This window comes from Carassius carassius, chromosome 34 (genome assembly GCF_963082965.1).
Source record: "Carassius carassius chromosome 34, fCarCar2.1, whole genome shotgun sequence".
NCBI lineage: Eukaryota > Metazoa > Chordata > Actinopteri > Cypriniformes > Cyprinidae > Carassius > Carassius carassius.
This window is the reverse complement of record NC_081788.1, coordinates 3,161,514-3,183,826: the sequence shown is the minus strand read 5'-3', so window position 1 is coordinate 3,183,826 and position 22,313 is coordinate 3,161,514. Positions and strand designations below refer to the sequence as shown.

The 22,313-nt window shown below is 43.9% G+C and overlaps 1 pseudogene; it reads left to right on the top strand.

The window, feature by feature from the left end:
* The first annotated feature begins 4,254 nt into the window (after positions 1–4,254).
* Positions 4,255–22,313, top strand: part of LOC132115334 (cytosolic sulfotransferase 3-like) — a 55,707-nt pseudogene continuing 37,648 nt past the window's right edge.

Sequence of the window (22,313 nt, the reverse complement as noted above, 5' to 3'; positions counted from 1 at the left end):
CAAAATACATTGCGTCAAAGCAACTGAACAACATTCATTAGGAAAACAGTGTCAATAATGCAAAAATGATAGTTAAAGGCAGTTCATCATTGGATTCAGTTATGTCATCTCTGTTCAGTTAAATAGTGTCTGTGCATTTATTTGCAATCAAGTCAACGATATCGCTGTAGATGAAGTGTCCCCAACTAAGCAAGCCAGAGGCGACAGCGGCAAGGAACCGAAACTCCATCGGTGACAGAATGGAGAAAAAAACCTTGGGAGAAACCAGGCTCAGTTGGGGGGCCAGTTCTCCTCTGACCAAACGAAACCAGTAGTTCAATTCCAAGCTGCAGCAAAGTCAGATTGTGCAGAAGAATCATCTGTTTCCTGTGGTCTTGTCTTACAGGGGATCTGTATCTGGGGCTCTAGTTGTCCTGGTCTCCGCTGTCTTTCAGGGATGTAGAGGTCCTTTCTAGGTGCTGATCCACCATCTGGTCTGGATACGTACTGGATCCGGGTGACTGCAGTGACCCTCTGATCTGGACACAGACTGGATCTGGTGGCCACAGTGACCTCGGAACAAGAGAGAAACAGACAAATATTAGCGTAGATGCCATTCTTCTCATGATGTAGCAAGTACATAGGTTGTTATGGGAAGTGTTTCCGGTTCCGGTTTACCTAATTAATGCAGCCTAAAAATCCTTTAACGGATTTGGATAATAAAAGCATATTAGTATGTTATGTGTATGCCAGGTTAAAGAGATGGGTCTTTAATCTAGATTTAAACTGCAAGAGTGTGTCTGCCTCCCGAACAATGTTAGGTAGGTTATTCCAGAGTTTGGAAAAGGAAAAGGATCTGCCGCCTGCAGTTGATTTTGATATTCTAGGTATTATCAAATTGCCTGAGTTTTGAGAACGTAGCGGACGTAGAGGATTATAATGTAAAAGGAGCTCATTCAAATACTGAGGTGCTAAACCATTCAGGGCTTTATAAGTAATAAGCAATATTTTTAAATCTATGCGATGCTTGATAGGGAGCCAGTGCAGTGTTGACAGGACCGGGCTAATATGGTCATACTTCCTGGTTCTAGTAAGAACTCTTGCTGCTGCATTTTGGACTAGCTGTAGTTTGTTTACTAAGCGTGCAGAACAACCACCCAATAAAGCATTACAATAATCTAACCTTGAGGTCATAAATGCATGGATTAACATTTCTGCATTTGACATTGAGAGCATAGGTCGTAATTTAGATATATTTTTGAGATGGAAAAATGCAGTTTTACAAATGCTAGAAACGTGGCTTTCTAAGGAAAGATTGCGATCAAATAGCACACCTAGATTCCTAACTGATGACAAAGAATTGACAGAGCAACCATCAAGTCTTAGACAGTGTTCTAGGTTATTACAAGCAGAGTTTTTAGGTCCTATAATTAACACCTCTGTTTTTTCAGAATTTAGCAGTAAGAAATTACTCGTCATCCAGTTTTTTATATCGACTATGCAATCCATTAGTTTTTCAAATTGGTGTGTTTCACCGGGCTGCGAAGAAATATAGAGCTGAGTATCATCAGCATAACAGTGAAAGCTAACACCATGTTTCCTGATGATATCTCCCAAGGGTAACATATAAAGCGTGAAGAGTAGCGGCCCTAGTACTGAGCCTTGAGGTACTCCATACTGCACTTGTGATCGATAGGATACATCTTCATTCACTGCTACGAACTGATGGCGGTCATATAAGTACGATTTAAACCATGCTAATGCACTTCCACTGATGCCAACAAAGTATTCAAGTCTATGCAAAAGAATGTTGTGGTCAATTGTGTCAAACGCAGCACTAAGATCCAACAAAACTAATAGAGAGATACACCCACGATCAGATGATAAGAGCAGATCATTTGTAACTCTAAGGAGAGCAGTCTCAGTACTATGATACGGTCTAAATCCTGACTGGAAATCCTCACATATACCATTTTTCTCTAAGAAGGAATATAATTGTGTGGATACCACCTTTTCTAGTATCTTGGACAGAAAAGGGAGATTCGAGATTGGTCTATTATTAACTAGTTCTTTGGGGACAAGTTGTGGTTTTTTGATGAGAGGCTTAATAACAGCCAGTTTGAAGGTTTTGGGGACATGTCCTAATGACAATGAGGAATTAATAATAGTCAGAAGAGGATCTATGACTTCTGGAAGCACCTCTTTCAGGAGCTTAGATGGTATAGGGTCTAACATACATGTTGTTGGTTTAGATGATTTAACAAGTTTATACAATTCTTCCTCTCCTATGGTAGAGAATGAGTGGAACTGTTCCTCAGGGGGTCTATAGTGCACTGTCTGATGTGATACTGTAGCTGACGGCTGAATGGTTGCAATTTTATCTCTAATAGTATTCCATTCTCCATCATCAGTAATGGATGGAGAATCCCTTGCCTCCGCCTCCAGCTTCTAAGTCCAAGACTCCACCTCGGCCCTTTGACCCAGTTGCTCCACTATAGCTCCTAGCTCCCTCCTCTCCGGCATGGCCCGTCAGTCCTCCAGCTCCGCCAGACTCCCTCATCCCTCCGGCTCCACCTTGGTCAGTTAACTACCATCCGCTGCCTCGAGACTCTACTCTTCTCTCCATCCCTCTGGCTCTGTCAGCATTTTCCTTCCCTTCCGCTCCTCTGTGGTCCTCTGTCACTCAGGCTCCACAGCAGCCTCCTGAATCCCCACCTCCCTCTCGGACACCTGAGCCACCTGCCCCTGACTTGGCCCTCCGGTCCTTCCCGTCGCCCTTGCTCATCGGCTCTCCGTCTCTGCCTTAGGCTCCTCGTTGTCAGCCCTTCCTCCACCATGGCTCCTCCCTCCATTAGCTCTGCCGTGGGTTGCCTTCATGGCTGTGGCCTGGGTCCCGCCTGGCTCCACCTGCTCCAAGTCCCTCATGTCTCCGCCCTGGCTCCTCCATATTCTCTCCCCTGGGCTCAGTGTGTCATTCTCCTCCCGGTTGTCCGTCCTCCTCCTGAACCTCCACCAGTTTTCTTTGCCAGATTTCCTACCAGTCCTTTGCCATCCCCTGTTTCCGTCCCACTTCCACTCCTTTGTCCCCCTCTTAAGTCCCCCACCATCCCACCCTTTTTTGTTTCTGTGGCCAGAGGATGCGCCTTCTGGGAGGGGGGCAAACTGTCCCTAGTATGGACGTTTGGTTGTGTTTTCTTGCCCTGTGTGCTCTGTGTGACCTATTTTCTGTTGATTGTGTCATGTGATTCAAGTTTTGTTAATTATCCCCATTTACCAATGTACTTAGGTTCTAGTCTGTTCAGTTTGTGTTTGTCAGGTCTACTAATTGTCATGTTCATGTATCACCCACTTATTCCTTGTGGTTGGATTAGACTTTTGCTTGATCCACATTTCTGCGTCATTCCCTCAGCCACAGTTTATGACAAAACCCCTTCGATCTCAAGGTTTTTTTGTAAATTAATAACAGGATTATATTGCTTATCTGGACAAAGTGAGCTTTAGTACTACTTTATTGCACATAGTCAAGTATTAACATTGTGTATGACTCAGAACGATTGATTCATAATTATAAAACATGCATGGCTATCAGATCTATCAGAAAATCGCAAAAACAGTTTACTCAAAATGATCTGACATAATGCACTATTTAAAATAGGACCTCTTATTAAGAATAATAATGTCAGTCACCAGTGACAAAAATCATCAGCCAGTGAAAGGGTTCAAAGAGGGCAGTTTTTGTTGTAGTTGTTTACTATTCAGTAGGAATAATTAGTTTAGAATTAATTAGGAAAGTACATAGTACATAGGGCTGTCTATCATTGGAAGAACTGTATGATTGCTGTTTGTTCAGTGTATCAATAACACTGCAGTAAGGTTCCTTATACACTGATTTTTGTTAACATGAACTAAGACTGAACATTATTCTTAAAAGTATTTAAATTGTGTCAGTTGTCCACTAATCAGTTTTATAATATTAAAGTTTTGTAACATCAAGAACTTACAATGAACAAAGGTAGCTATATTTATAAATTAACTAACCAAGATTAACAAATATGGGAAAATATATTTATTATGAATATAATACATGTTAGACGTGCTAATCTTAATGAAGCCTATTGGTTTCCAACCACATCATAAAATACCTGGAGTGTTGGGGCACTGCACATATGGGTCACCATACTTGGCTGTATGTCATGTCACTTTCACTTTTTTCACTTTCATGAAATTACTGACTTCAGAGAGCATTTTTTTTTTTTTTTTATTGTTGGAGCAATGTACAGTAAATTGACCTTAATTAGCACTCTGAAGATAAGATTAGCTGTGATTTGTAGACATTATTACATGACAGCACGAAATATAGCTTAACACGGAAGAGAACGAAGATACGTTTGAGGAGAGCAGAAGAGAGGAGCAAACAAACAAAAAAGAAAGTCCCTGAAATATAATGGAAACAAAAATAATGGAAATCGCTGGTATGTCCTCAGTAAGTAAATACATTTCATTAATATATTTTCAGATAGTTGAGGAAATACTTGATCTTCATTTAGAGATTTTCAAAGGGATCTCCAACCCTGCTGCGTGAGAGCTACAGTCCTGCGGACTTCAGTTGCAACTGTGCTCCAACACACCTATAAATATAAAGCGATCCTGAACTCCTTGATTAGCTGGTTCAGGTGTGTTTGACAGAGGTTAGACAGTAGTTCTCCAGGAACAGGCTTCGAGACCACTGGATTAACAGCTGTTTCATTGACCTTTGGGTGTGAATATGTGGGAGTATAACTGGCAAGTTATAAATAATAAATAATTTAGCATCAACATAACTTTGAAACAAACGCAGTGCATGTAAATACACAATTTTGCAGTGCTTCATATCATAAGGATATCCCTGTCATTATTCATCATATTTGTGATTATGTTCATAAAATATGATCCTGTAAATGAAAATGAAGATGATTTAACTTCTTTAATTATTATTTACTTTAATAAATGTAATATTTATTAATTGATTATCCAAAATCTTGCTTGTTTTCTCATTGACTGTTATTACCCAACGTTGATTTTCTAATGACCATTAATTGCTGTGTAGCTTTCAGCATTAATCTGACACATTTCACTATTACAGATGAAACTAACTTGTCGACCTGAGCTGTATGCTTTTGAAGGAATTTCTATGAGCCACTACTTCACTGACAACTGGGAAAAGGTGAAAAATGTTCAGGCAAGACCTGATGACATTCTAATTGCCACTTACCCTAAAGCAGGTGAGAGCACTTTAGAGGTTTAAAAAAAAAAAATTAAATAGTCAGCATGTGATATGTGACCATGTGATATGACCTCTTCATTGTATTTTAAGTCTTAATTATTATTATTATTATTATTTTAAATCACAGGGTTTTATACATATTTAACCAATGACAAGTATTTAAAGGAGCTTTTAAAACTTTGTAATGCCATTGGATCCTCAAGCTCTCGCGAAACCTCGTCACTTCACCCCGCCTCCACTCAGATTGACGCGCCACGCACAGCCTGGATGAGACAGATCTCCGCTTATTTGCAAAGCAAGGGTAAACAAATAACTTTGAATAGTAGAGCATTTCTTTACTCAAACACTATGTCTGTAAAGGCTATTGTTTATGTGTGCTTGAAGACTGGAGAAGTAGGTTTTTTGCCATCTAGCCAATATAATTTTGTACTTTTAAAATATCTGTGCATAAGTGCTTAATCTTTTACATCTTGAGATTTTGGCCAAGTGTTGAACAGCAAAAAAAAAAAAACTTAACAAATAACCATTATATCCTAACCTGTAAAAGGTGATAATGGCATATAATGCACTGCACTTTCCTCAGATGCGGACAAAACACAGATCTCCTCATTCGCCGGCCAAAGACCTTGTTAACTCCATTTGATCTTGTTTTTCATATAGCCTGATGTTAATTGCAAGTGTCTGATACAACACCAACAATGACGACGTAGTGTTGTTTAATTATTGATTTGTTACCCCTATTCTTTCTTTTCCCCCCTGTATTTTAGCAGAGTGTTCCATGAAACTGTTTTATTTGTCAACACCAATCTGCTTAAACTCAACAAACTACGGAAAATAACTTATATAATACTTGCGAGTCAGCTTTATACGCACGAGCTTTGGATGTGACTGTGAGGGCACATAATACAGCCTTTAGAGCACGTGAGTATATACTCAAATATATATTTGTGAACGAAACATGAACAAAAATCCATATATGGTCATGGTCAGATTTGTTACCCTTGGTAAATATGATCAAAGAAGCCTGTGAAAATAAATCTGCATTGTTAATCCATTTGATTTGATCCATTTATAAAAATAAAAAAATTAAATAAATGTAACACTTCGCTGAAGATTGGAAATTTAAAATGGGTTGAAAATTTCATTCTGAAATAAATGTTTTTCTCTAATGCACCTTGGCAACAATTAATGTTACCATTTTATTCAGTACCTTTTACAACCAACCTTTTGCAAAGATAACAGCTCTGGGTTTTCTTCTATAATACCTCATGAGTTTGGAGAAAACCTATCAAGAGATCAGAGATCAGAGACCATTCCTTCATCCAGATTCTCTCCAGATCCTTCAGATTCCTAGCTCCATGTTGGTGCTTCTCCTCTTCAGTTGACCCCACTCATTTTCTATAGGATTCAGGTCAGGTCCATTTTTGTTTTTCTTTTGGTGTTTGCTTTTGAATCACTGTCCTGTTGGAATATCCAACCCATTATAAGATTTCTAGCAGAGGCAGTGAGATTTTTCTTTAATTATTATTATTATTTTTTTTTTATCTGAATGTATTTGCTAGAATCCATGATGCCATCTATCTGAACAAGATGTCCAGCAGCTTAAACAGAAAAATAGGCCTATGGCATTACAGATACAGCAGTGTATTTAATTGTACACATGTGATTCTCTCTACCCCTGTGTGCACCAAACCCATCTTGAGTGTTTGCTGGTAAAAAGCTATTTTATTCGTCTCATCTGACCTTAAAACCCAGGCCCATGTGAAGTTCCAATCTTGTCTGACAGCGGAGTATGCTGGAGTGTTGTTGTTTTTTTCTTGAAACCAAAACAACATATGGTAATGTACGTGCTATGTGATGTTTTTATAGGCTTTCTGACCCGAGGCTAACTTTTTTTCTGAAATTCTCCAAGCTGTGATCCTTGGAGAGACTTTGGGCACTATAACGATTTCTTTGTCTTGCTTTAAGACAACATAGACCCAGTAGTGAAGCCTAATGGTTAGAGAGTGAGACTTGTAACACGAAAGGTTGCAGGTTTGAGTCTCAGTAACAGCGGGAAATGTAGGTGGAGGGAGTGAATCAACAACACTCTCCTCCACCCTTGTTACCCACATTTGAGCTGCCCCTTAGCAAGGTACTGAACCCTAAATTGCTCCCCAATTCATGCAAGTATGAATGGGAATATACTTTAGAGGTATTTTGCTCAAAAATATCTAGGCCATTTTGTGGCCATGGTGCATTGAAGAAAAATATTTCATAATGTGATTATTTCATAACCACTTTCACTTGGTTAAGGAAAATAACTTTCTTACTGTACATTATTACTCAGAGCTTGTAGCAAAAATCTGCATGATAATGGACTCCAGTTATGATCAAACTATGAACAACCTCAAGTGTGATACAAGTAAGACTTTATTAACTACATAAACACTTAAACTAGTCTAACACACACACACACACACAGGGCATAGGAAAAAGCGTCAAAGCTTAAAGGGATAGTTCACCCAAAAATGAAAATTAGATGTTTATCTGCTTACCCCCAGGGCATCCAAGATGTAGGTGACTTTGTTTCTTCATTAGAACACTGTTACAAGCCCTTTTGAATTCTAGGAGAAAAATAAAGGGGTGTAACATTTAAAAAACTGAACATGTACTGAAAAAAAAAAACGACACACAACCCGTTCTAAATTTAAACAAGTGTCTGTTTATTAAAGTGATTAAGCAAAACAACATATTAACCCAGAATATTTACATAACTTTACAAATTATATACACTTTGTAACCAAGCAAAAATATCAAAAGAGGGAGGAGCAAGACAGTGCCAAACAAACAAAGAAACAAAACATAACCAACTGTCACACACCAACCTTAATAAAAAAACAAAACCGAAAATTCTAATCCAACTCTACCATCAATATTCACAAACAAACCCCTATATAGAATAAAAGAAAAATCTAAAGCGTGAAAGACGCCCTAAATAAACTACTATAGCTTCCAGCCAAACAAAACATACAATCAGGTGGCATGTGTCACTAAACTAGTGTTCTATACACAATTGAAACCTCAGTGTGGCACATGTATATCAGGTGATATCTTACCTGTTTTTTTCCCTTTTGACAACCAGGTAACAGAAACGGTAAAAAAACCTCAGAGAGAAGAAAGATCGAGAGAGTTATCAAAGGAACACAAACTTTATCACGAATAGTATCCAAACAACAAGATAGAACAGGGGCCTGTTTCACAAAGGAGGTTAAGTGAAAACTCTGAGTATGTTAACCCTTAAATGAGGGAAACTCTGGGTTTTCTGTTTCAGAATGGGAGGTTTGTCAAACCCGAGAAAGCAGGGTAAGTCAAGCCTGTTTCTGAAAGAGAGCTAACTTATACTAAGAGTCATTTACCATGGTAACTTACTCTATGAACCTAACCTGGCCAGGAGCAGGTTTTCTTCAGTAAACCCAGAGTTTCTTTCGGTCTCCTCCCCCTTTTTAAACACTTCATTGATGCAAGCTGGAAAAATGCTCTGCTTACTAACTAGAAGATTGATTCTCTATATAAGTAAATGATAAAAGATACTTAGTCTTGTTTCCTGGGGGGAGGGGGGTCTAAATTAAGTGCATTTTTCTTACTCTATTGGCAGATCATTTGTAAAATAAGAAAAATGCACTTAAAATATTATTATTAATATTATTATTTTATATATATTTTTTGCCCATGAGATACCATAAAATGATTAGCTATTAGTTAATTAATCTAACGTTCTGTCAGTTTTCACCTGTGATATTATAACACTGAGAAGAATTATATTTTTATTGAGTCTGAAGTATGCAGACGGCTTTTTGGCAGGAGCTGTTGCCATGGTGAATCGTAATATTGGCGCTCCATTGATAATGACTTTTTATAGTTGTGGTGCACATGCTTAACTCAGAGTCAGTCAATGTACAGTTGATTGAACCAACTCATTTAAGCTGTTCTGTAACTGAAAACGTACTCGGTTACTAAACGTAACCTCGGTTCTCTCTAGAAGAGCGAACGAGTACTGCGTCTTAGCTAAGACGCTACGGGAAAAGTCTCTTTTCACGAAATACTGAAGCAAAAAATTATCCTTAATTTTGTATTTTTGTAAAGCGCATTTGCAGCAGTACACAGCCATAGGCGAGACGGCTCGTTCGCTCATTGGCTTGTTCTGCGGCAACTGCACAGCCTATCGAGCGCGGGCTGATGCAACATCAGACCAATAAGGGCGCTTTGCGCCCTTCTTGCCACTTCCCGCCGAAACGGGTGTGGCCCAACCTATAAAAGGAGCTCGAAAAGGCTGACTCACCTGATTTATTTCATCGCCGAAGCGAACCAGAGTGAATCGTGCGCACGGCAGAGAACGCAGTACTCGTTCGCTCTTCTAGAGAGAACCGAGGTTACGTTTAGTAACCGAGTACGTTCTCTTACGAGAGCTCTCTCGTACTGCGTCTTAGCTAAGACGCTACGGGAACCCAATGTAAAACGCCGTGCGCGCAGGGATCACACACCAATAAACCTGAAGCAACGCCCAGGATTTACAGTGCACAGTCACCTGAGGGACTCACAGAGAGTCCAGGACAGAAAAGGGAAAAAGCCCTCCGTCCCATATCTAGCAGCATCCGTAGATGCGGCAATATGACGTCACACAGCCGAGGCAAGGCCTGACCAATGTGGCAATGCGGGTCTTACGCAATACTGCCCATATAACAGTCGGCAGCGCATAGCGCTCGTGAACTCAGAATTCCCCTCAGGGCCCTGATTCGCCTATACCGACAGCAGCCTTGCTTGCAAGGCGGGAACCTCCAGGTTATAGAACCTGATAAATGTAGACGGCGAGGCCCAACCTGCCGCCATACATACATCCTGCAAGGAGATCCCAGTAGACCACGCCCACGACGAGGCGATGCCTCTTGTGGAGTGTGCTCTGACGCCCAACGGGCACTGAAGGCCCCTGGAAGCGTAAGCTAACGCTATGGCGTCAACTATCCATCTGGATAGAGTCTGTCTCGAAACAGCCATTCCCTTGGAACGCCCACCGAACGAGACAAATAGCTGCTCCGTCTGCCGAAAGGCAGCAGAGCGAGACACATAAGCTCTTAAAACCCTGACAGGGCAAAGAAGACTCGAGTCTCCATCCTCCCCTGACACCGGCAGGGCAGACAGGGCAATAACCTGAGCCCGAAACGGTGTGTTGAGGGATTTCGGCACATAACCGTGCCTAGGTTTGAGTATGACTCTTGAGTCATTGGGCCCAAACTCCAAGCACGACTGGCTCACCGAGAGCGCGTGCAAATCACCCACACACTTCACAGAAGCGAGAGCCAACAAGAATACTGTCTTGAACGACAGATGCTGAAGGCTAATCGATTGGATAGGCTTGAAAGGGGGACCTTTCAAGGCCTCCAAAACCGCCGCGAGGTCCCACATAGGGACTGACGGAGGTCTTGGAGGATTCAGCCTCCTAGCTCCTCTGAGGAACCGGATGACTAAATCATTCCTTCCTATTGACTGACCGGACGCCGTTTCAGAAAACGCCGCGATGGCAGCCACATAAACTTTGAGCGTGGATGGGGCTCTGCCCTTATCCAACAGCTCCTGAAGGAAGGAGAGGACCTCCGTCACCTCACAACTAAGGGGTGAATAACCTCGAGCTGTGCACCAGCTGGAGAACACCGACCACTTCGAGGCATACAGACGTCGTGTCGACGGAGCTCTAGCCTGAGTGATGGTATTTAGCACTCTCACTGCGAGATCAGCGGGTAACCATTGAGTGCCCATACATAGAGGGACCACAACTCCGGTTGAGGGTGCCAAATCGAGCCCCTGGCCTGCGAGAGGAGGTCTCTCCTCACTGGTACCGGCCACGGGGCGACATCTGCTAACTGCATCAAATCTGGGAACCATGGTTGGTTCTTCCAAAGAGGTGCTACAAGCAGTATTGAACATCTCGTTTCTCTCACCCGTTCTATCACCTCTGGAAGGAGGGAGACGGGAGGGAACGCATAAAGCGGGCAGCACGGCCATCTCCGTGACAGCGCGCTTTCGTTCTTGGAAAAGAACGCGGGGCAGTGAGCGTCTTCGTGGGACGCAAAGAGGTCCACCTCCGCCATGCCAAATCTCTGCCACAACAGCCGGACTGTTTGCGGGTGTAGAGACCATTCGCCCGTAGAAACATTGCCTCTGGACAGCCTGTCTGGACCCAGATTCTGCAGTCCAGGCACATGCACTGCTCTCAGCGAGCACACGTTGCGCTGAGCCCAAATCAGGAGGCGTTCCGTCAGCCTGCACAGGTTTCTGGACCCGAGACCGACCTGGCGATTTATGTAGGACACCACGGACATGTTGTCCGAACGGACTATGACGTGGTGATCCTTGATATGGGGACAAAAGCGCGTCAGCGCGTTCTCCACTGCCAGCATTTCCAGGCAGTTGATATGATGGAGCTTTTCCCATTCTGACCATAGGCCAAAGGACGGTCTGCCTTCGAGCAGCGCTCCCCATCCCGAAGTGGAGGCGTCCGTCGACACCATTTTCACACTCGGGGAAGTCCCCAGGCTTACACCTGATCGGTACCAGCCGTTCGCTGTCCAAGGTGCTAGAGCCGCAACACAGCTCTGATCGACCTTGAAATGCAGCCGGCCAGACGCCCACGCTCTGCGCGGCACCCGAGCCTTCAGCCAGAACTGCAGGGGGCGCATGCGGAGCAGGCCCAGCCGCAGAACCGGAGATGCTGAGGCCATGAAACCCAGCATCTTTTGACAGTGTTTGAGCGACACAGTCGCGCCACAGCGGAAAGAACTCGCTGCACGCTGAATGCCCATCGCGCGCTGTGGTGACAGCCGCGCCGTCATGGAACACGAGTTCAGAACTATACCCAGAAACAGGATCGTCTGACTGGGGTTCAGCGAACTCTTCACCCAATTGACACTGAGGCCGAGCTTCTCGAGGTGATCGAGTAAAACGGCTCTGTGGTCCATGAGCTCCGCTCATGATCGGGCCAGAACCAGCCAGTCGTCCAAATAATTCAGCACTCGTGTGCCTCTGAGTCTAAGAGGAGCGAGCGCTGCATCCATGCACCTCATAAACGTACGAGGAGCTACGGACAAGCCGAATGGCAGGACTGCAAACTGGTATGCCTGGCCCTCGAAGGCGAATCTCAAATATCGCCTGTGGTTTGACGCTATCTGTATTTGAAAATACGCGTCCTTCAGATCTATTGACATGAACCAGTCCCCTCTGCGAATCTGCGCGAGGAGCTTCCTGGTCGTGAGCATTTTGAAACTGCGTTTCATCAATGCCTGTTCAGCTGTCTTAGATCCAGTATGGGCCGGAGACCCCCGTCTCTCTTGGGCACCAGAAAGTATCTGCTGTACAGCCCCCCCTCGCTTTGAGACACAGGCTCTACAGCCCTTTTGCTCAACAGTTTTGATATTTCGGCCCGAAGTATGTGTGCTACTTCTGTTTTGACCGTAGTTTCGACGCGCGCTGAAAAGCACGGTGGGCGTCGAGAAAACTGTAGCGTGTAGCCTCTCTTTATAATGCCTAGCACCCAATCCGAAACCCCTGGAAGCACTGACCATGCATTTGCATGAATGGCTAAGGGCTGGATGCGAAACGCGCTCTGTTGACTGGGCAACGGCGGCGCTCGAGTGTGCTGCGCATCTGAGGCGGGGAGCGCGCTGATCACAGCGGGCAGATCGCTCTTCCTCGACCCCGTTCCGGCGCTTAACCGACTGGAGGGAGGCTGAGCGGGTCCCGTGGGACTCGATATATCTGCGAGTAACCGTGGGCTGCATGTGTGCACTTTTACCACTTTAAACTCGCTGTCTGCCTGTGCAGAATGTACGTGCACGGGCCTCGTTTTTACAGAAGCCCCGCGCCGTATGTGACATAGTGTATGTGGGCACTGGGAAGTGGGCACGTTTACTATGCGGCGCGCTCGACCGATCTGTGTCGATCTTATGTGCGCTAGCCCTGTGTGCAGGGCTGTGCTTATATGTGGAGATGGGCACTGGGTAGTGGGCATCGTCACTGCATTTATAGCACCATCGGCCGTGGCCGGACGAGCATGCACGGGTTTCGTTTTTACAGAAACCACATGACGCGTGTGACATAGTAATTGTGGGCACTGAGGGGTGGGCACGTTTACTATGCAGTGTGCGCGACCGACTTGAGTCGACATTATGGGCGCAGGCCCTGTGTGCAGGGCTGTGCTTACATGTGGAGATGGGCACTGAGGAGTGGGCATCGTCACTACATTTATAGCACCATCGGCCGTGGCCGGACGAACGTGCACGGGTTTCGTTTTTACAGAAACCACATGACGCGTGTGACATAGTGATTGTGGGCACTGAGGAGTGGGCACGTCTACTATGTAGTGCGCGTGATCGACTTGAGTCGCTTTTATAGGCGCGAGCCCTGTGTGAAGGGCTGTGCTTATATGCGGAGATGGGCACTGAGCAGTGGGCATCGTCACTACATTTATAGCACCATCGGCCGTGGCCGGGACACCAGAAATTACACCTTTTCGGGAAATAGCCGTGATAACGGTTTTCGTGTGCAGGCAAGCGGGCAACCGTACAGGCTTGCGCATTGCAAACAACGCTGAAATAGTCACAATCTCTGGAAACTGAAACAGCGGCGCGCTTAGGTGAGAGCCCGGCCGCAGCGGAACTCGTACACCGGCGCTTCGATGAAGCAGCCATCGTGTGTAGTGCCGACGCAGCGACATGCAGCATGCGTAGATGGCTTTCCCAGGATGGCTTCGGGGCTCCCGGCCTCACCGTAATCCTCTGCCGCGGTCCCCGCGGCGCGGGGCGACGGCCAGTAGAGCGAGAACGGGGGTTTCGAGCTGCGTTGCTGAAGCTGTTGTGATAACGGCTTTTGTGTGCAGGCAAGCGGGCAACTGTGCAGGCTTGCGCATTGCAGAAAACGCTGAGACAGTCACAATTCCTGGAACTGAAACAGCGGCGCGCTTGGGTGAGAGCTCGGCCACAGCGGAACTCGTACACCTGCGCTTCGATGAAGCAGCCATCGTTAGTAGCGCCGACGCAGCGTCACACAGGAGGCTTTAGATGGCAACACCGCTTTTGCCGCCGTCCAGCAGAGGGCGGACAAAGGTGCGTCGCTATCGCCTGTTCCACCGGCGGAAGTGAGTGGTAGTTCCTGTTTTTAGCATCATCAGTGTGGAGAATGCTAGTGAGACAGACGAACGAGTTCGTGCTGAATATGGAGCGTTCCAAGCCTTCGCCACCTCTTCGTGAAGCTCAGGAAGAAATGAGGCGGGCTTTGAGAAGTACGCTCATCCGAAAGGGAAATACCATCCAGCCGGGAACGAGAGGGGGGGGCGCTGGTGCAAACCACTCGCGGCCGAGACTCATCGCGGCCAACACGATCATTCGCCCCGGCTCCTTCTCGATGTCAGCTCGTCTGCTGGGCTTCTGAGCAGAAGGCGCGAGATCCTCGGAGCTCGCCCAGCCCTCACTGCCCGAAGCTAGCAGAGAGCGCGTGTCCTCTTCCCCCGACGCGGCCCTGAGATCGACTTCCTCGGACGACGCGCCGGCAAACAGCGGGCGCTGCCCACCGGGAAGCGATGCAGGGGGGGCCGGTGAAGCAGGGCGAACCGGCGAGCTCGGTTGAGCTGAAGACGGTTCCGGAATCCGCTGGAAGCGATGCTTTTACGGCGCCTCAGCGCAGCGGAGAATGCAGGCTCAGAGAAAAAGGCCAGGCGAGTCCTCAGAGTCACCATGGCAACAGCTCGCAGTGGGGGCATCCGCCGTCAGCGAGCGAGCGCTGCATGATCTTCACCCAGGCAGGAGACACAGATGACGTACCGGTCTCCCTCGCTGAGTGGGGCTCTGACGAGCCGCAGGAAGGCATCTTAAAAAAGACGCGAGCTCTTTTACGAGTGTGTGTCGCAGGGTGAACACACACACACACATAAAGAACAGCTTGTATATAACAGGATTGAAAGGATATAGGCGCCGGATAGCGCAGCAGGAACGGCAATGGAAGGCGGCGATGCCAGCAGCTTCAGAATGGCTCGTCCTGCTGATGTGCTTTCTCAGACGGCGCTTGCTTCCTCCGTGATCCAGCGATGCGTGAGCTTCGCTGAAGAGATGAAAAATCAGGTGAGTCAGCTTTTTCGAGCTCCTTTTATAGGTTGGGCCACACCCGTTTCGGCGGGAAGTGGCAAGAAGGGCGCGAAGCGCCCTTATTGGTCTGATGTTGCATCAGCCCGCGCTCGATAGGCTGTGCAGTTGCCGCAGAACAAGCCAATGAGCGAACGAGCCGTCTCGCCTATGGCTGTGTACTGCTGCAAATGCGCTTTACAAAAATACAAAATTAAGGATAATTTTTTGCTTCAGTATTTCGTGAAAAGAGACTTTTCCCGTAGCGTCTTAGCTAAGACGCAGTACGAGAGAGCTCTCGTAAGAGAACTCAGAGTTTCCCATCTCAGGGTAAGTCAACTCAGAGTTGGTTGAACCTCCTTAGTGAAACGGGCCCCAGGACAAAAACAAACCAAGCACCCAAATGCTATCATCAAGTCAAGTCAAGTCACCTTTATTTATATAGCGCTTTAAACACATACATTGCGTCAAAGCAACTGAACCACATTCATTAGGAAAACAGTGTGTCAATAATGCAAAATGATAGTTAAAGGCAGTTCATCATTGAATTCAGTGATGTCATCTCTGTTCAGTTAAATAGTGTCTGTGCATTTATTTGCAATCAAGTCAACGATATCACTGAAGATGAAGTGACCCCAACTAAGCAAGCCACGGGCGACAGCGGCAAGGAAACCGAGACTCCATCGGTGACAGAATGGAGAAAAAAACTTTGAGAAACCAGGCTCAGTTGGGGGGCCAGTTCTCCTCTGACCAGACGAAACCAGTAGTTCAATTCCAGGCTGCAGCAAAGTCAGATTGTGCAGAAGAATCATCTGTTTCCTGTGGCCTTGTCCTGGTGGTCCTCTGAGATAAGGTCTTTACAGGGGATCTGTATTTGGGGCTCTAGTTGTCCTGGTCTCCGCTGTCTTTCAGGGCAATAGAGGTCCTTTCTAGGTGCTGATCCACCATCTGGTCTGGATACGTACTGGATCCGGGTGACTGCAGTGACCCTCTGATCTGGATACAGACTGGATCTGGTGGCTACGGTGACCTCGGAATAATGGGGGAGAGACAGACAAATATTAGCGTAGATGCCATTCTTCTAATGATGTAGCAAGTACATTATGTTATGGGAATTGTTTCCGGTTTACCTAATTAATGCAGCCTAAAAATCCTTGGATTTGGATATTAAAAGCATATTAGTATGTTATGTGTATGCCAGGTTAAAGAGATGGGTCTTTAATCTAGATTTAAACTGCAAGAGTGTGTCTGCCTCCCGAACAATGTTAGGTAGGTTATTCCAGAGTTTAGGCGCCAAATAGGAAAAGGATCTGCCGCCCGCAGTTGATTTTGATCTTCTAGATATTATCAAATTGCCTGAGTTTTGAGAACGTAGCGGACGTACAGGATTATAATGTAAAAGGAGCTCATTCAAATACTGAGGTGCTAAACCATTCAGGGCTTTATAAGTAATAAGCAATATTTTAAAATCTATACAATGTTTGATAGGGAGCCAGTGCAGTGTTGACAGGACCGGGCTAATATGGTCATACTTCCTGGTTCTAGTAAGAACTCTTGCTGCTGCATTTTGGACTAGCTGTAGTTTGTTTACTAAGCGTGCAGAACAACCACCCAATAAAGCATTACAATAATCTAACCTTGAGGTCATAAATGCATGGATTAACATTTCTGCATTTGACAGTGAAAGCATAGGCCGTAATTTAGATATATTTTTGAGATGGAAAAATCCAGTTTTACAAATGCTAGAAACGTGGCTTTCTAATGAAAGATTGTGATCAAATAGCACACCTAGGTTCCTAACTGATGACGAAGAATTGACAGAGCAACCATCAAGTCTTAGACATTGTTCTAGGTTATTACAAGCGGAGTTTTTAGGTCCTATAATTAACACCTTTGTTTTTTCAGAATTTAGCAGTAAGAAATTACTCGTCATCCAGTTTTTTATATCGACTATGCATTCCATTAGTTTTTCAAATTGGTGTGTTTCACCGGGTCGCGAAGAAATATAGAGCTGAGTATCATCAGCATAACAGTGAAAGCTAACACCATGTTTCCTGATGATATCTCCCAAGGGTAACATATAAAGCGTGAAGAGTAGCGGCCCTAGTACTGAGCCTTGAGGTACTCCATACTGCACTTGTGATCGATATGATACATCTTCATTCACTGCTACGAACTGATGGCGGTCATATAAGTACGATTTAAACCATGCTAATGCACTTCCACTGATGCCAACAAAGTGTTCAAGTCTATGCAAAAGAATGTTGTGGTCAATTGCGTCAAACGCAGCACTAAGATCCAATAAAACTAATAGAGAGATACACCCACGATCAGATGATAAGAGCAGATCATTTGTAACTCTAAGGAGAGCAGTCCAATGAGAAAGGCTGAAATTCCAAGTGGGAGGTTGGAAATACTGTGGAGTTTTACAACCCTTTGCCTGAGAGCATGGTAGTTTGCAAATGTAACTGGATCAGAAGTTGATATACAAACTAGTAAAGATTCTTAGAAAACTAATGTGTTGCATAGATATCAACATATAATATGCACTCTCGTTTAGATCATCAGAAGACTATTTGATTGAGACCAAACATGGTATAGGTGAGGTGATATCAACTATTGAACTGTCATAAGCATGATATTCACTTTCGCCAAGCTAGGGAGGCAAATCAGTGTAGTGATGGGTACTCGCGTCACCAATGACGTTATGATATTTCTTGATCACGTGTCACTTAAGGTGTGGTTATGAGTACATCACATAAGAAAGATTGGTTGGAATCTAGCTTGTAGAATGTCTTCTGTATCATCAACGCAAGGACGACACAAGTGTAATAAAATTTATTTTATTAACAAAAGATAGACAAGAGTAATCAACAACTACTAAATGAATGCCATAAATGAAATGGGAAAAAGTGCATAAGAGGCATACAATGCAAGAGATTATGTTGGGTGTTGCAATGTCAGAGCTACATTATGTGGAAAGATAAACTGTTGCTACTCTGAAACAAATAAGGTGAAGAACCATATTTAGCAACAAACAAATACATAAAAGATTTGCTATAAACTGTAATCAGCTATATAATATCTAATGTAAATTAGACAACTAATATACTGATAATAACGAACAATGCCAAGGTCTCTGAAAGAGGTTTGTATTAGTGATATTTACTTTCTATGGTTGAGTGAACAGTCCGGTAGTGGTGACTTCATTCACTGGTTGTGTTGGTACCAATGCAGTGGGGAATGGAGCAGGAATCCATTTTGACAGCCTTGACCATGAAGCGCTGGAGGACGCTGATCTCCTGCAGCACCAAAGGCTCCTAAAATTTGGAATGTAGATGTGGCCCTGGAGAAGGTGCAGAAGGTCCTTAGCCTGGAACACACAAGCAAAGTTACGGGACGTGCTACATCTGTTGTTGTCTCACTGGACAAAGACTTTGAATGAAGTCTGAACGTAGATTATCTCTTTCTTCGCAGACTGGAGGCTCAGAACGTGATTGTACCTGTTGCTGCCTCGAAGCTGTAGACTTAGGACTTGGTATCTGTTATTGCCTCTTCCCTCACGGGTCTGAGGCTCAGAATGTTGGTAATCTGTTGTAGTCCTTTCCTTGACAGGACTCAGACTCAGAACGGAGGTTGATCTGTTGCAATCTCACCTTCACAAGCCGGAGACTCATAATGTTTGTTGATCTGTTAGTGACTCCTTGATGTGTCAGAGACTCAGAACTTGCTCTGTTAGTGTTTCTCCCTGACATGATTCAGACTTAGAAACAGTGTAGTGGTTATTGCCTCTTCCCTCACAGGACTCAGTACAAAGAGTGTCTTTGGCAAGGTACATTTATCTCTTTTCGATGAGGAGGAGATTGCAATCTGGCACTTCTCAATTTCCAGGCTGTTATTGGCTGTTTCGATCAGAGTGGGGGACACAGTGTGGCCCACCCTTCCTTCCTCCTGTGCAACTTATTTGCATAGTCCAAACACACATTCAGAAAAGTGTCACATTAAGTATAAACATGATGGGAAAAATTTAACTGTCATGCATTTATTCATTTGTCCATTAACAGTGTTTGCGTAAGATTCTGCACTACACATCACTGTCACTAAGAAAACTTATTTCTCTGAATAAGTATAAAATGTGCATCTTGTAGTTTGCATCAGTTTAAGGTTTGAGAACATAGTTATGAATGGATTTGGATGGAACTCTGTGATCCCTCTTTGTTTCACCCAATGCTGCTGCTACCGGATGTCCAAAGAAATTTTTATTGCAGTCAAAGGCCAAAACCTGAGGAATCAGTCTATTGGTGGTTGAATGACAGAAACTGCATTTTGACCAATAGGAAGTCCTGTCCTTCCCAGGCTTTATACAAAAGGTCTTCTTCTTGCCCTCTAAGAGGTGTCTGGCTGTTGTCCCGACATCTTTAACTGATGGCATTGGACAGTTTGCTTATGTTAGTCCACCAAGATCCAATCAAAATGTAATAAACCTTTGTCCACTATTGTGGTCAGAGAGGGGCCCCGGCACAAAATGGGCCCTGGAATGTGCTGTCCACTCCAAAGTCAAAGTCAAAGTCAAAGTCACCTTTATTTATATAGCGCCTTAAACACAATACATTGCGTCAAAGCAACTGAACAACATTCATTAGGAAAACAGTGTCAATAATGCAAAAATGATAGTTAAAGGCAGTTCATCATTGGATTCAGTTATGTCATCTCTGTTCAGTTAAATAGTGTCTGTGCATTTATTTGCAATCAAGTCAACGATATCGCTGTAGATGAAGTGTCCCCAACTAAGCAAGCCAGAGGCGACAGCGGCAAGGAACCGAAACTCCATCGGTGACAGAATGGAGAAAAAAACCTTGGGAGAAACCAGGCTCCACATGAATAAAACAGTCAAATTCAACAGACAAATATACAACAGCACTAATATACACAATGATTTGAAGGATATGTGTGTCATTCAAAGAGAGGTTTTCTTATGGACTTAGTAGAGAAGAGTCCGTTTTATGGGCATTATGTGTCTGTCCTAAAGGGGAAATTAAGTGAGTGTTGCTCTGCCCGCATTCCTTTGGGCAATAAAACTAGTGTTATCAGATTATTAAGAGTACTGGCAATTAATGCATTATCAGTGCATTAAAAAATGCTAGATCTGATTACTTTTCGTAATTTGTAAAAAAGTCTTAAGAATAAAGGCAATTTAGTGGTGAACCATCAGAATCCTGTCACCAGTAAAGTATGTTTGCTTGGCCTACAGAAAAGCATTACAAAAGGCTAGATCTTATTACTTATCATCTCTTTTAGAAAAAAACAAAAAAACAAACATAACCCCAGGTATTTATTCAATACAGTGGCTAAATTAAAGAAAAATAAAGCATCAACAAGTGTTGACATTTCCCAAAATCACAGCAGTAATGACTTTATGAGCTACTTTACTTCTAAGATCGATATTATTAGAGATAAAATTGTAACCATGCAGCTGTTATCTATACAATCGCATCAGACAGTGCACTATAGATGCTCTGAAGAACAGTTCCACTCATTCTCTACTATAGGAGAGGAAGAATTGTATAAACTTGTTAAATCATTTAAACCAATAACATGTATGTTAGACCCTATTCCATCTAAGCTCCTAAAAGAGGTGCTTCCAGAAGTCATAGATCCTCTTCTGACTACTATTAATTCCTCGTTGTCATAAGGATATGTCTCCAAAACCTTAAAACTGGCTGTTATTAAGCCTCTCATCAAAAAAAAAAAAACTGGACCCCAAAGAACCAGTTAATTACAGACGATCTTGAATCTCCCTTTTCTGTCCAAGATACTTGAAAAGATAGTATCCTCACAATTATATTCCTTCTTAGAGAAAAATTGTATCTGTGAGAATTTCCAGTCAAGATTTAGAACATATCAAAGTTTAAATATAGATTAAATACCTATGTCTTTAACCTGGTTTACACATAACACACTATTACGCTTCTAATATCCATATCCGTTAAAGGATCTTTAGGCTGCATTCATTAGGTAAACCAGAAGTGGGAACACTTCCCATAACACCTGATGTTTTTGCTACAATGTTAGAAGAATGGCATCTACGCTAAAATTTGTTTCTCTCTTATTCAGAGGTCACTATAGCCACCAGATCCAGTCTGTATCCAGATCAAAGGGTCACTGCAGTCATCCGGATCCAGTACCTACAGCCCAGATGGTGGATCAGCACCTAGAAAGGACCTCTATAGCCTTGAAAGACAGTGGAGACCAGGACAACTATATGAGCCCCTTTGTAAAGACTTTGTCTCAGACAACCACCGGGACAAGTCCACAAGACCACAGGAAACAGATGATTCTTCTGCACAATCTGACTTTGCTGCAGCCTGGAATTGAACTGCTGGTTTCATCTGGCCAGAGGAGAACTGGCCCCCCGACTGAGCCTGGTTTCTCCCAAGGTTTTTTCTCCATTCTGTCTCCGATGTAGTTTTGGTTCCTTGCTGCTGTCACCTCTGGCTTGCTTAGTTAGTTGGGGACTCTTCATTTACAGTGATACCATTGACTTGATTGCAAATGATTGCACATACTATTTAAACTGAACTGAGCTGAATGATGGCATCACTGAATCCAATCATTTTGCATTATTGACACACTGTTTTCCTAATTAATGTTGTTCAGTTGTTTTGACACAATCTTTTTTGTTTAAAGCGTTATATAAATAAAGATGACTTGACCAGTATGTCTTTGGCTACCATGGAACCAAAGGCCTGTTGGCCTTTTTGAGGTGTTAGTTGCATTTTGGGGGAAGGGTCCATAGACCCTTTGGTTAGGTGAGGGGGGTTAGATATTATTTGTTAAATATAACGAATAGTTACGTGTCTGATTGGTTCATATATATATATTAGGGGTGTAACGGTACATGTATTCGTACCGGACCGTTTCGGTAC